The sequence below is a fragment of the Aulonocara stuartgranti genome (genome assembly GCF_965226115.1).
Source record: "Aulonocara stuartgranti genome assembly, chromosome: 1".
NCBI lineage: Eukaryota > Metazoa > Chordata > Actinopteri > Cichliformes > Cichlidae > Aulonocara > Aulonocara stuartgranti.
The window spans coordinates 30,568,016-30,583,487 of NC_138939.1; the positions used below are offsets into that span (position 1 = coordinate 30,568,016).

Here is a 15,472-nt window from a genome sequence, read left to right on the forward strand (position 1 = left end):
CAGAAACTTGAAACGCGTCCTCTTTCCGTCACCCATTGTTGCTTCAAATCATTGAACAGCTTTCTGTGGTCTCTGGTCACCACATATCTGCTAGTTACTTCCTGCGTGGACACCCCTTAAGAGCCTATAATAAATGGCGATGTATTTGATGGTAATACCTAGCCAAAGATGTTCCAGGCTCTGTCCCACGGACTAGCTGCAGGGGTCTGAACCTGATCTGACTGATGAAAATTACAGTATGGTACTCACCCGTGTCCCCAGCTTGACACCTGCCCAGTTTGAAATGGCTCAGATGAGTGGATGGAGTAAACAGACATACAATGATTCCTTTATTTGTTAGTGATTATAATCGGATCACTAGGCAGTTTTGGTGGCGTGGTTGTTAGCACTGTTGCTTCACAGCAAGAATGTCCTGGGTTTGAAGGAAGGCTTTCTGTGTGGAGTTTGCATGTTCTCTCTGGGTACTCCAATTTCCTCCCACAGTTCAAAGACATGTAGGGTAGTGTGCTTAGGTGAATTGGTGATTCTAAATTAACTATAGGTTAATAGGTGTGGATGTGAATTCAAATGAATGTCTGACTCTGTTGGCACTGTGACAGGCTCGCGACCTGTCCACAGTGTACCTAGTCTCTTACCCTAGGCAGCTAGGATATGCTCCAGGCCCCTCTGTGACCCTGAATTGGGTAAGCAGTTTCATATGCTGTAAAATACAGTTCCAGTCAGTATAAACAAGTATAATAAACTGTATGGATAACAACTTGCTACATTCATGTATCTCTTGTTTACATAAGAAAGTTTTTGTATATTTTGAGTAAGTTTGAGGGGCTGTGTGTCTATAAGAAAATAAAAAGCAGAGTTTTGTGATGATTAAAGTACTCCTGTCCTGACATTTCAGTCTCAACAAGCAGAGTTTATGTAATCTTAGATATCATGTATGATTAAAGAATGAGATACTTCTACTGAATCTCCTCGGTGTTCGCTTTAATGTTCCTGCTTGTTTATTTTGGCGCCCACCTGCATTCATGCTTATTAGCCACTGATGCGTTTCATCACACACATTCACTGCGCTGGCTTAGTGGTGTGGTCAAACGACTCCAGTTGGACGCCCTGGAGACGATTACAGGGTCCTTATTGTCTCCACAAAGCACAAGTCCTCCACTCTGCCTGAAAGAGCCCACTTATCAGTGAAGCTGTTTGAGTGGAGCAAATACCTTTGCTCTCCTGAGCAGGTGAGCTACGAAAGTACCCTCTAAATGCCTGCTGTCCTAGTTTTGGATGGAGAGTTCAGGTCAGAATGAGCTCACAAATTGTTTCATGTTTTTATTTTTGGTGGTAGTTTGGCTTTTGCAGACTTTCATCAGAAGAATCAAAGGGTAACAGCCTCTTTGTAGACTCATCCTTTTTATCACAGGGGATGAACTCTACAGAGAATATGAAGATATATCCAAGTTTGTTTTCTCAGTAGACCAATATAAACAGAGAATATATTGCTTTTCACCGTAGGGGCTCGGTACTTGTCCCTTCTTGTCTACAAACTCATGTGTCTCGTGCTTTACTGTGCTCGTGCGCATTTACAAAAGTGCAGTAAATAAAACAAGACCATGCATGTTTATGCATATTTCAGATCTGTCAGGGGGTATTTGAAGAAATGAAAGAAAAAAAGGAAGCTGTTAAATAAATGTCTAGCATTTCCAAAAAGTAATTTTAATAGCGTGAACTCAGTTTTAGTAATGATTAACACTGGAAGGGTACTCTGCTTGGTTTCTCTTAACACTTTGTGTGTGCCGTTAACCCAGAGGTCGTAACACTATACGTAGCCTCTCTAGAGAGTATCACCGACATCTTCCGTCATCCCCTTGAAGCCTGCAACCAAACTTGCGTTATCATCACGCTGCAAGTTCTCGCTCTCTCTCTGGTGGCTGCAGCCCTGACTGCAGCGCTGGGCTCAGATTTCAAAAAAGCCTGTGGTCTGTTCAAGGCAGAAAGACAGGAGCCATCCCCCATCCTCAGAGAAGACAGTGAGAGCCTCTGTAACACCGCCCTGTAATTACAGGTCATGTTTTTTCCTAATACGCTAAACAGATGTGCTTAGAATGATGCTTAACATTCAGACCCAGAGTTGGACTTAATGACCTGTCATTACTATCAGCTGGTGAAGGCGTATACTGTTTCCATTGCATAAACGATTTTGGAAATTGCTTTTTCACTTTGTCCGTGACAAAATGTTTGTAACTTTAATGGATCTCAGGGTGGAAAAAAATCACAGAACTAAAAAACTCGTCTTCATTTAGACAAAGGTGCAACATGTACCATTAAACCCCTTCAAAAAAACTATTAAAGCCTGAAGGGTATGAAGACTCGCTTGTTTATTTAAGTTTTTGTAATTAGTTTGACATACTTGCTTGCATGTTTTTCCATGTGAGGTTTCAGATTGACCAGATCTGGTGCGCGGCTTTGCCGCATTTCCTTTGATTGCTGATGCCCACTTATGTATTTCATGATTCATTTTGATGTCTCTCAGTGAAATAGCTCTCAGTGTAGGTGTTGAATGGCCTTAAGGCTCCTGTCTTTATCATTACGCAACGCCTCACAAAGGAGTAGTTTGGCTCTAGACTTGATCTAATTGACCATGAAGATGACACATTCATTGGTATGACTTAATATCAAAAACTAAATATTTGTATCCTTTTGTTTGTATGCTCGACTGGATCACAGGTATCCAAAATAGGAAGCACCGTTGATTTGCGATGAGCTTGTGGGCATTTTGGCACCATGCTCTCTGAGCAGCTACAGTCATTATTGCTCATCTCCACTCAGCTGTGAAAGACGAGATGAGTCCTGTTGGCATCTCTTCCTCAGAGTGTGTGTTTATGTTTGCAGACAAGATCCCAGTGCCTGTGACACTGTTATCCATTGTATTTATATATACTGTGCCTATTTAGTACATGTTTTGTGCCTACCATCTGGTTGGCCTTTACAACAGAATCACGTGCTTTACATGGTTCTTCAGGAAACATGCTAGTGTCCTAACTGCTTCCCAGCACTGTCTTCCCTGAGGCCAGGGGCAGCTGAATGGGTCTGTTTGGACTTTCTGAGGGGGAAATGGAGTGTGGATAATCTGGGTCAGTGATGCCTCCTAGACCTACACCATCTTGCTGCTCTTCTGCTTCCTTCCTCTATATCCCGTCCTCTGTCTCTGCTGTTTGCCTCCAGCACATTTTGTCCAGTTTATTAGTTATTACTGAACTTTTTAAAGACCAGTAGATATGAGAAGATAACAGATTAGATTTGACTGGTGATTCTATTTAATAGAGATCAACATGTTACATTGTTACACCAAATATCAATATTTTATTAAATAATTAAAAATACTTGGGGATGCTAAAAACAAGAGTGCTCATCTCATGCACCTCCTTCCTGAGATAATATTAGCTAAAAAAACTTACAATCCACCCCCCCCCCCCCCCTCCCAAAAAAAAAAAAAAAAATCCATCACTGGAAACATTTAGTTTGACAAATCTGCCTCCTAATTCAGAGCTAGCTAACGGTTCGGTCACATGAGTAAGCAATGTCATTACATCTACAAAAACTCTGTGGCTGCCTTTTGATTGGCTGCAACATGTGGTTGCTAAATTGTTACAGTACTCGGCATATTGCAAATTGTTAAAATTAATTCATGTACCAGGATTTTTAAGGTTTTCTCTTTATTCAATTGGGTAGGAATGTCAAAACTACTTGAATAAATGCCTTAGGGTGTTACCAAGATGGGCTACAAGATGGAACGGCTTTCTTCCAGAAGGACTTATTTTTCTTTTCATGTTCATTTCAAGTGAAACTTGGCATGTTTCCATGCATGTCATACAGTTGTTTCACATCAGGCATTCATTGTTATGCTGTAGCTTTCTGAGCTCATAAATTTCTACCAATCATAATGGTGTAAAAAGAGAGACAAAAGTGATCATATGAGCATTTTTGTAGTATGATTTCCAAGAAACTGTTAGACCGAAAACCCAAACAGCTGTTGATGATGTACCTTCCACCGGCTGGCGCCTTTTATTGTAGGGTGGTGTACTTTTCCTTTGTCGCTGGCCAAATCTAAACTGCGGGGTGATATTGATATTTCCAGAGCTAGAATGGAGTCTGAAAGGAAAAACATTTTTCCACCCTCTAAAACAATAAAATATAAACGTGAGGTCAGACCAAGAACACGGCCTTGTTTTAGACTCAACATTTTGGCCCAAGCCAAAGTAGGCTCTGCAAACAGATTTCTTCACCTACAGGTCCATAATGTGTCTGTAAAGCCTGAAATAGTGAGTAGGTAGAAAGTTCCTCAGTAAAACAAAAGCAGGAATGTTTAAAAGTGTGCATCTCCAAATTTCTGTAGAAAATCTCTGCAATTTTGTTATGTGTCGAGTCATTTTTTGTGAAATCCCCCTTAGCTTCCTTGAAAAAACCTTCACAGTGCTGGATACTGATAACATTAATAAAACATTACTCACATTTATTTACTTTTATGACTATGACTAACGCTGATCTGGTCTGTTTATCACCAGGCAGAACATATCTGTATACTGCTGTGCTTTTCATCCTGTTCTTTGTTAAGAAACAATCAAAAGCACACGAATGGATAATAGACATGCTCTTATCCTTAGCAGATTTAGGCCAATGTGAGCAGGAGGCAGAGAAAAGCTTACTTACACCTGCATAACCCAGAGTGAAGGACCATTTAAAAAGGAACAGTTACTAAAAGATAACTGAGGAGTCCATGCCATCATGTCGTCTACTGTGGATGACGTCCATTGAATGCATGGACAAGTTTCCAAGCAGGTGTTTCACTATCGGCTAACATGGCCAGCTCACCTACTGAACTCTAGAAACAGAAGCATGAGCATGAAGTTCGAACAGATTATTTCACGAATCCTTTTGTTTTTTACAGAATCTTTCTGTATGGGTTTCTAAGGAATGTGTTTATGTGAGGAATTACACTCATATGCTCTAATAAAGAACATTAGTGGGGGAAAAAATAATGATGTCCTGCTGATTGCAGAGTTCACACCCTGATCACACCGGCCCCGACTGTGTGGCGGGCTGCAGCTGTCAAAAATATCCCGACTGGTTGTTGCATTGTGCAAAACCCTCTCCTTTATTGGTGTTCTCTCTTTCTGTTCAAAAACTTGCTTTGTCTCCCTTTCCCCCTTGCTCCTGGTTTGAAGTGAATGCAAACAGGGTTGAATTGGAATATAACAAATCTGTATATGAGCCGTGGCTTCATTGTTTGTCCTCAATGTGAAATCTTGAACTACTTTTCTTCAAAACTCCTTTTGTTCCAACTTGTGTTGCAGTGAGTTTCCTGCTCATAAAGTAACTGAAAGATCAATATGAAATTAGAAGCAAAGCTGAAATGGAACTTTATTAACAATAGCGTGATGGTATTGTTGTGTCGAAACCCCTTGTGCGGCCCTTCCTGTCACGCAAAGCTGCTCTCGTTGTCCGGGGAGTGGACACAGGAAGTGGAATTCTCTGTGGCGACAACAGAGGAGTGGTGCTGTTTACTCCCACTCTTTCTAGTGTGCTTTCATAGAGGCCCCCAGTGGCATTTTCTTTCTTTTTTTAATATCAAGTCTCCAGAGCAGCCTGCAGTTGAACAGGTCACTTGGTCTGACTGATTTTGAGGAAAATCATCCAAAAAGGTAAATCAAAAACGTGACATGGTCATTACTTGTTGCCACTAACACAAGAGATTTAATAGTAATGAAAAAGTACCTATAACCTTTTTGTAAGAGAGTCCATGTTCCTGTTTCTTTCAGCCTGTTTTACGAGGGTCCATTAAAATAAATCCACTCGTCATTTACAAGCTTTTGACTTAACCTTGCACTTTGGATTTGTTGGGTTTTCTTTGAACCTGAAGTCACATTGAAACTTGAAGGGGAGCGGGATGGATTAGGATTTGCTGCAGCACACCTTACAATAATTAAAATGCAGTGTGCTAAAATGGTGACGAGTGAAAAGGTGCAGAATGTGCAGAGACCATAGATATCAGAGCACACAATAGCGTACAATGTGGGTTTTTTTTTTTTTTTTTTTAATAATGTTCCCGCTCTGCTCTGAATTAATTTCCTTCCTCTGGTTTCTCCCTCCACTCTCTCCTTCAGGGAACAACAAGAATAGGTCCTGCATAGCAAAGTGAGGCTCTTAATTTAGCAAACGCACATGGCGTTTCCTCCAGTGACATATTTTCGTGGCAGTCGTGTCACCTGTTGGCGCTCAGCTGAAGTTAATGTGAGGGGAGTTGGTCGTCAGTCGTTGTTAATTATGGCATGGACAGCGAGTCCAGCCTGGACTTGTTTAAGCACATTTTTGATGACATTGACTTAAGTGTTTTTGTAAGACACAAGTTTTTAAGTGTTAGCAGTGTGTGATGTAAAATCAGCTGGCGATGCATGCAGTTTGTCCGATCAGCCAACCCTTTGAATGGTAACCTGTTCCACTTGTCTGTCACCTTTGTTGTCTAAACATAATCATCTATAGACTCTTAAGATATTCTTGAGTTGTCATTCATTACGTTGTTTTTTGTTCCCCCCCCAACTGTGATTGAGCCATAACAAGCAGTATTTTAGTATACTACAGTTTGTTTTAAATGTGATTGCTCTGTTTCTATTAAGCGAAGCTAGCTAAGCTAATTTATTATTTGGGTGGGTAAAAAAAACCCTGCTTAGCTTATGAATGACAAAAAAAAAAAAAATCTATTTGTGTACATCCTACATTTCCAGTGTAAGTGAAAAGGAAATGCAGCATCCATACTTACTTGAATGATCTCAGTGTACCACTGCCATGATTCAAAGGTTATGGCTGTTGATTAAGAAAACTGCATCCAACACTGTAAAACCCAGTAGCAGTATCTGCAACAGACTGGTTTGCAAATCAGATGTCATGAAATCTTTTTGTATTTGTATACGGTGTGATTTTGGTGTAGTCTTTAAGCTCCAAAGGCATGCTCTTACCTTTCTGAAAGGTTTATTCTGTGCTGCCTACAGTCACAGTGAACTTTGTACCTGGATTAACAAGATTAAGAAGTAGTTCAGTGGAAATGATTCATTTTTTGTTCAGCATTAATGTGAAACTAGAATGTAGCTTCTCCTGTTTGTTTCAGGACAGTGCTATTCGTAAGCTCTCAGTTGTAGAAATTAAATAATAAACTATCAGGTTAATTGTGAAACTGTAGCAATAAATAAATGCCACCACAGTGTTGTCTTTCCAAGTTGGGTGTTAGCATTGCCTTTTCATTTCTCGCTCTTCTCCCTTTATTGTGCTCTCACTTTCCCACAGCTAAGATTTCAGGAAGCCGACATCCTCTTCTCCGCGTGTCTCTCGCCGCCTGTTCCTGTATCTCCTTAATTCTCTGAGTTCAGTTTCTCGTTCTGTGAATCTATACCTTTCAATCCTTTTATCCTCCTATTCTAACTGGCTCTCTGAATATTTGGCCGAAGCTCATGTTCCACACCCGAGCCACCGCTTCCTGGTCATTAGCAGTTGTCGAAACGGAGAGCACAACAAGTTAGTTAAGGTATGCAAGGGCCTGAAACCATACTGCTGTCAGTGCATAAGAAGCTAAAATTACAGCCTTCTGGTCGTATGCATCTGCCAACCAGTTAGGTTGCAGATTCCCTGGACAGCTTGAACTTTGACCTTTTTTGAAGTGCAGTCACGTTACCTTATTAGAAATTAGTCTTTTCTTATAATAATGTTATGCATTTTGTAAATAGACCTCACTCTGAGCATCCATCAGCTATTCTGTTCACTGTTCTGGCATTTCTGCTGTTTTCAACCAACCTGGTCGTTGTTTGCGTACATACACGATATGAAAAATAACTGTTTTGTTAGATTATAGCCAATGGGTTTGAGATTGCATTTCAGTAAGTGGAAGCAGGTAACTTGGTATTCATATGGATCATGTTCAGATACTGCAGTTTTTTGAGTGCCTTTTGATAATGACATGAGCCAATGTCATTGTCCCATCTCTTTAAAATCATCCGAAGGTCGACTCCAGCTTCTGGACCAGTGAGCACATTTGGGCTTGAAGGAATTATTTGCATATATCATCTGCAAACACAACAAAACCACAAAACCAAAATGTTACAGACGCTGACTCTAGTGTTTGACACTATTTGGGTAAATGGAAAACAAGAAATTCAGGATGCAAACATGCCATTTACCAGTGAGTTAAATACAGGGAGAGGTTACAGTAGGCTGATGTGCCATATCCTCATGTTACAGTCAATTTACCACACAGTCTAGGAAAACTTGACCTCTGTCAACCATTCACTTCTGGGCAGCCGCTTTGGTATGGCTCCAAAATGGTTTGTACACTTTCCAAAGGAAATGCTGTACGTACGCGTAGTCTTCGACTAAAGAAGGAAAAGAAATGCATAAAGATTTCCACAATCATCCAGTAGCTTTATCTTCCTGCCATTTGTTAAGGTTACATTAAGCAAATTAGATCTAAAAAAAAAACCATGATTAAACAGTGATGGATGGGATCTGCTCACACCGTGAAGCTGCACGCTGAGATTAATCTAATTATTCTAGTCTTTGTGACATGGAGGGATGTATTACAGGGTTGGCTGGTAAGCTACTGTTCATGAGCTGACCACTAGCATGCTAAGCTGGCATCCCTTAGTCACACTTCCTAAAGCTTCTTTTTTCCTGTTTACTGAAATGTTTACTCCCCCTTTCCACATCAGTTGAATTAAACTTTTTAATGAAAGGGGGCGGGGCTTACACTAGTTGAGCTAACAATCATGTAATCACTACATGAGCTGATTTTTTTTCTCCCCCGTATAATTTTCTGTTGCTAAATCTTGTGTGCCCAGCAGTCCTCACATTTAAGAAAATCTTCCAAAAATAGTTTTTCAGGTCAATCACCCATTGAGCATTGATCCAGTAGACTGCTCTTTTCTGTTGTTAGCCTTAGAGTCTGAACAGCTTGGGGAATTGTAGCTATCTGCTTAAGAAGGTCAGGGCTGCACTTGCTAAGCTACACTGTTGCCTCCGGGCTGAAGGTGAACTATGTCTCTAAGACACTGAAGAGACAGAGTGGTGCTGCACATTTGGGTGCAAGGAATGGTCACTTGTAATTACAGGTTTGTTGAACATGTCGGAGCAAGCGTGGCATGTCTGCTTCATTCAGCTGACCTTACTGTTCCTGCAGACTTTAGCTGAAGCTGCTGAAGTATTGTGTTTTCACTGTAGAGGGTGGCTCCAAAAGGCTGTTAAGATGTTGGTCAACCACTTGTAGTAGTTCTTTCTGAGAATGACTGCGTTGAGCTTTTGAGTTGCTGTTTCTGTTTGCACATATGCGGCATCATAGCCAGGCAAACGGTAACTCTTGTGCTGCTTGTTTCATGCCAGTGAAGCTGTATGATAGAAACATACATACACGTCAGTGATCTCCTTGTAGTTGCGTGATCTGTGTTAATTATATTCGAATACATGTATTAAAGGCTGCAATGTTTTTTCTTAACGTCACCACTAACGTCTTTGCTGGAAAATTTATTTTATTTTATTTTTTCTGTCTCTTCATCAATTAAAGTTTGGAATGTAAATTCTGAATTGATCCAAATCAAAATAATGAAAATAAAACAACATTTGGCCCGTTTAGTGCCACTATGAATGATTTTGCAGTTGAACTTTAATCAGTGTTATGCATTTGCATTATTTTACCAACTCTGACATTTATTAGCACAACATGACAGCTTGGAGAATTAAATAGAATACTACTACTTATTTTAATATTTGTTCAGTCAGCTGTGATTGGACTGTATGTGATCTGCCATTTTATCGCTCATTCACAAACACTCGCACACGAATGGGAGCACCAACCCTGTGATTAGTGGACAACCTGCTCTGCCACCTGAGCCAAAGCTGCCTGGTTTCAAGTTTAAACAAATAAGCCACTGTAGGAGCTGAGCAGATACTGTGGATTTTTTCTTCTCAGGTTGTTTTGACTCGGTATGTTGCACTTGAATTTTCTGCATTCCTAGAGCCGGATGCTAAGACTGTGGAGATTATCTGACTGTTCACAATGTGGTTCTCAGTCAAACTGTTTTTCTACCTGCACTATTTAGCAATTCCAATAACGTTTATTTAGTCCTTTACAGCTCTCTAGAGTTTATAACTGACCATTTCACAGCAGACTTATGGGAAATCTGACTGCTAAACTACCCACATTGTAAACAAGCAAACCTTCCAAATCTTGGCTTGATTTAAACGTTCAGAAATTATTAATATAGTCATTCAGCACTTGCTCTGTGTGTCTTCTTTCCTTTTAGGATATGTTAAATTTCCTCAAAGCCAATACAGAAGGCTTTATCATCTTTTCTTCAGTTGTTAATTTTCACTAGCTCATGCTAATCTGTTTTTACAGTTATTTTTACGAGTCGCCGATAACCATGTTTTATGTGGCTTCCGTTCCACCTGTAATAATGAGGGGCCCCGGGCGTATTGTTGAAGGTTGTGTAGGTCTGTTTAAAAATGGGGAAATAATTTTATATTTGTTGCTTGTGGTGCTGCATAACATAGTCTGGCTCCCAGGATCTTACCTCTATCTCATCTTTGCAATCTCATAATTGGCACGTTCTGCATGTGTGTTACAAGTAGTCATCAATAAACGTGCATTCCCATGTAAGCATGCCCTATTACACATAAAAAAGGTATTTAAAATGGCAAACTACCAATTCTAAGAAACTATGACATTATCTTTTAATGGATAAAATATTAACAAAACCAACGAGGTAAAGTACTTGTTAGTTTCTTGAACTTGCGCTAATGAAAGTCTTGTTTTCTTATTAATGTTATGATTGTAGCATTCAAATAACTCTTCCATATTATGTCAGCACTTACTTAAACAAAAACGTTTCGTGACTACCATACGGACGTGCGGTTTTCTTTTGAAAGCTATAAAAATGATGCTCAAACCTTTTCTTGTTTGCAGAGCATTTTGAGTAAAATGAATGTTGAACTTCACATGAATGTTAAGAAGGCGTACCCTGCATTTAGTGTGGCTGTCATAACTCTGGTAAGGCCAGAGATCTGAGTCGTGGCTTAAAGAAACAGCTGACAAACGCATTTGTATGACTGATGCAAACAGTAATAAACTAACACTGTAATCCTGCGAGATGTGGACAGTAAACATAGCAGCTAAAGTTGGCTTTGTGAAGCTGTCAAATCTACAAATTAACACTTTAAAAACTGCAAACCAAATGGGAGGGTTCACAGTCCAGTGCCAACTCGCACACCTTAGTGCAACACATACAAATTCCCAGTTAGTAAATGTGTGATATTGAGGCTCTGTAACAGTATGAGCCCTGAACAAGCTAGGCACTGATGACATACACCTACTAAACTTTTCAGAAAGATGACTTCACGTTGTAAAAAGCTGACCAAACTAGATCCTGACATTCCTTCAGTGTCAGCGATTGTATAGTAAGAGTCATGTGGTTGAACCTCAGTCAGAGGGAACCTCAGACTAGGCTTCTCTCAATGTTCAGATTACAGAAAGAAATGCATAGTGTAATTTTCTTCAAATATCAGTATCTGCCAAAAAGATCTAAGTTTACATCTACCTGCGAGACTCAAATGATATTCCCAGACCTATAAAAACAACAGATATGCATTTGTTGGTGGTAACAAAAAGGGCCTCACCCAGATGTTTTGAGGAAACTGTCTTTAAGAGGATGTGCTAAAGAATGAAAATGCTTCATTTATTCTGCCAAAGAAAGAGGGGACTTTCTGGATGGAACAAGAAAATGAAACCAACAGTTTCTGCTTTTTGATCGTGTTCGAGTCTGTGTTTACCTACTGATCCAAGAGCAGATAAGTCCCAGCGCTGCTCTTAACTTTAATAGATACTATCAGTGTTCAGCAAAGTTTAACTTTAACAAAAGATTGAAGCGGGAATCCCGGGATTGAAGTTGTTTGATATATTAGGTGAGATTGGTTCTTTCCTGACATGTAAAAAAACAAAAATAAAAATCTTGAGCTGATTCCAGATTAAACTACTTGACAACAAGCCCTTATCCATGACTACCCAGGTGATGCAACAGGTCTGTTTCTAGTTCAATTGCTTGAGGAGCTGAATAGGCCACTGCAGGTTTCATCCAGCTGTGCACCATCTGCTTTGTCACTTCCTTAAGGGCACAAACCTCAGAGTTATCTAAAATCAGACCTTTTTTAAGTTGGTGTGCAGACGCACAGGCATGGCACTCAGGTGAAACGATATATACCAGAAATATTTCCTTTCTTACGTTTTTGATTGTTTGAGCACAATGTGAATCATGCGATCAGTGAAGGATGTGAATGTCCATTGGTGCTAGATGTGTATGTTGGAACAAAATATTTCGTTTAGTTAATTTAACTCTCTTAAGAAGAGGGACAAAAAAAGTAGCTTATTAATATTAGCTCTCACAGGTTGTTGTACTGGACAGGTAAATTATAAATAAAATTAATAAGAAGCACTTGCTTATATAATATAAAGGGTGACGTGAACCAGGGAAATAAAAAGGTCTGCAATGGCCTCTTTTTGTAGTTTATGCATCCACCCAAACAAACAAAAAACTTTTTTTTTTTATTATTATGTTTTTTTTTTTCCAGAACTGTTCAGTACTCTATTAGACCAAATAAAAATTGGTGGAGTTGAACATATTGTCACTAAAATGCCAGATTTGCCTGGTTTGCAGCCCTGATAATTATTAGCCTTTAATGTGTTTGATTATCAATGAAATGACTTTGTCATATCGCTTCAGTGACTGAAGATGGTGGAAGATGTCCTGTGATTAGTAAGGTTTTCCCAGAGATGTCTATTAGTTGAATGTCCTCATGTGATGATAAAGAGCGAGTTTGCCAGCATGGCCCTGCACTGTGCAGCACTGCCACAACCCTAAATCCCCCCATCCCCTATCCTTTAAGCAGCGAGCTGACCATCTGTTCGAGACGCCCTAACCCAGTGATCAGAACACACGCTGATACACACAGACGCAGTCGAGTCACACAAACAGGAAAACATTGCACTCAATTAATTCCAGTTTATGGATTCAGTAGTGAGCAGTAAGACTGAGTGACTTATATAAGATCGAAAGAAGTAATGCATATATATAATTCTGTGTGCGCCTGTATGTGGACCATGGCACATGTTTGTATCGAAGTTGCTGAAGTGACACACAGAGTTGGATATGGGGCAACAGGAAATGACCAGGGATGGGTGCAGCATTGTATCATTTCCCTGCTGGAGTCCTTTGTACTCGTCTCTGTGCACCTACTATATGTGTCCCTGTTCCATTTCCTGTTTTCCAGGGTTTTTCTGCTGGGGTCATGGTGCTCATGTAATAGTTGGTGAGGAAATTGATCCAATTTATTTTCAGGCATTGTAATATTAAAGATAAATTTCAAACTAAAATGATTCCTCTAAGGAAAACAAGATATTTTTATGACGGATATCTCATAATATATATTTATATTAATTCACATATGGTCAAACACAAGTCAGCGTTTGCGCGATAAAATACTGGGGGGAAAAAAATGTCTGGGTGCTATTGACAGGTTCAGAATCAGAATGTCTTTATTGTCATTGTCGCAGGTACAACGCAATTACAAGCGGTCTCCAATCAGTACATCACCCATAAAAATATAAATGACCTCTTGGAGTGACAATTCTGTAAGTTTAATGTCTTAAACCTTCCTAATGACAGCTGCAGGAAAAAAAAAGTGGTTTTCTTTTTTTTGGGGGTGGATTAAGGCCATTTTCAATCTCCACACAGGTTGTACTTGGAAGCATCATGTTTTTGGGGTTTGTTGCCAGGTATTTTGTGCTTTCCTTTCTCAGTATTGTTATGAATCAGGAGCACCTAAAGGGAATTTCTGTACAGTTTTGAACCTGACAGGAATGAGCTGATTCATTTGATAATTCAAATGAAGGTCCATGTATGTTTTTTGTGAATTCATGTGCTAATCATGACATAAATGGTCAAGTGGTGACATTTTATTGTCAAAATGTGATATTTTTCCTGTTTCTAAGTAACAAAGAACCTTCTTTGACCTTTATTCAGCAACGTTCATAAGGCAAAAAAGAGATTGTGACCACTGTAACAGTTAAATCAACTTCGATTCTTGCCAAGTCTTTATATTATGAGCCTGGGCACATTCAGTTTACTATCAAGCTACATGAATATTCCTGGGATGTCGAATTTTAGATGAGCATATTACCAATTTTATTATATAACGTTCTATATGTAAACTGCTTTTATGAATTAATATGTGGGTGTGGATGGGTGTGGGTGTGATGACACACAAGACTGTAATGTTGCCATCGTTAGATGAGGCTTCAGATGTGGTTGGTAGACACACATACCAAAAAAATCTGTCTCCCTTGTTCTTAATTAATTTTTTTTTTATTTCAGTCTTATATGGCATAAATGATCATAATTGCCAAGTAATTATGAGGTTTGTTTACTGCAAGTCTGAACATGAACAAAAATCTACAGTTTGCCTCCAGTGTTCTGTTTTGTTTTTTAAAAGCAGACGTTACATCCTATCACTGTATTCTTGCAATGCTTGATTGTACCTGAACACAGTGTAGTGAATATGAACTCTTATCATTTGTTTCAAAGGGGGATGTGGGCTGCTGTATTCTTTAGTTTTATTATATAAGAGTACATGGATGTTTGACCTTTCAAGAGCAACTTTAGGTTCATTGATTCTATCAGGGGTGGTCTTTGCTTAGCAGCTTGGTCATTAATTCCAGCTCTTTTCCTGTCCTCGTCTGTCCGTGGCCTCTGCTCGCCCCGTGATGCCCCTCTGCTGTGTATTAAAGCGGGAACTTGTGAATGGCGTGATTGTGCATAGAGTAAAGAGGATGGCAGCTGCTGGCAAGAGCTTATGTGTGTGTGCTCGGCAGTGTGGGTGTGTGCTAATGGTAATCCTGTAGATCCTCATGGCCTCTCCTTTCTATGAGTGTACATGTCAGGATCCAAAAAAAAAATTTGGCCCACTGGCAGATTACATAACAGCACATGGTCTTTGTGTCATAATCTGCCAGATTTTGTAATCGGGCAGATTGCAGAGCTGCGCTGAAATGCCTGGCCTTAACTCACTAGATTTTCGAAGGTTCATTTCAATTTTAGCCCAGAGACGTTCTCAAAGCCTCCAGGAGTTTAAAAAAAAAATTGTACTTGTTGAGGTTAGATTAAGTTAGGGCTGAACGATATATCGCATTTGCGATAATATCGCGACATGATCAAGTGCAATTTTCTAACCGCAAAGGCTGCGATTATACTCTGGACATGTCCAAATTCATGGGCTGCATCCTCCTGAGGCCGCATTTGTAGACCGATTACGTCACAGCGACGCGCCGAAGGCTGTCCAAATTACTACCATATCCCAGAATTCATAGCGCGGCCCAGCCAAACTCCAGTTTCCAGCA

General features: G+C 39.8%; 1 protein-coding gene across 8 annotated transcripts in view; it reads left to right on the forward strand.

Moving 5' to 3' along the window:
- Positions 1-15,472, forward strand: part of myo9aa (myosin IXAa) — a 102,940-nt gene that overhangs the window by 4,392 nt on the left and 83,076 nt on the right. The gene's annotated exons all lie outside the window — the stretch shown is intronic.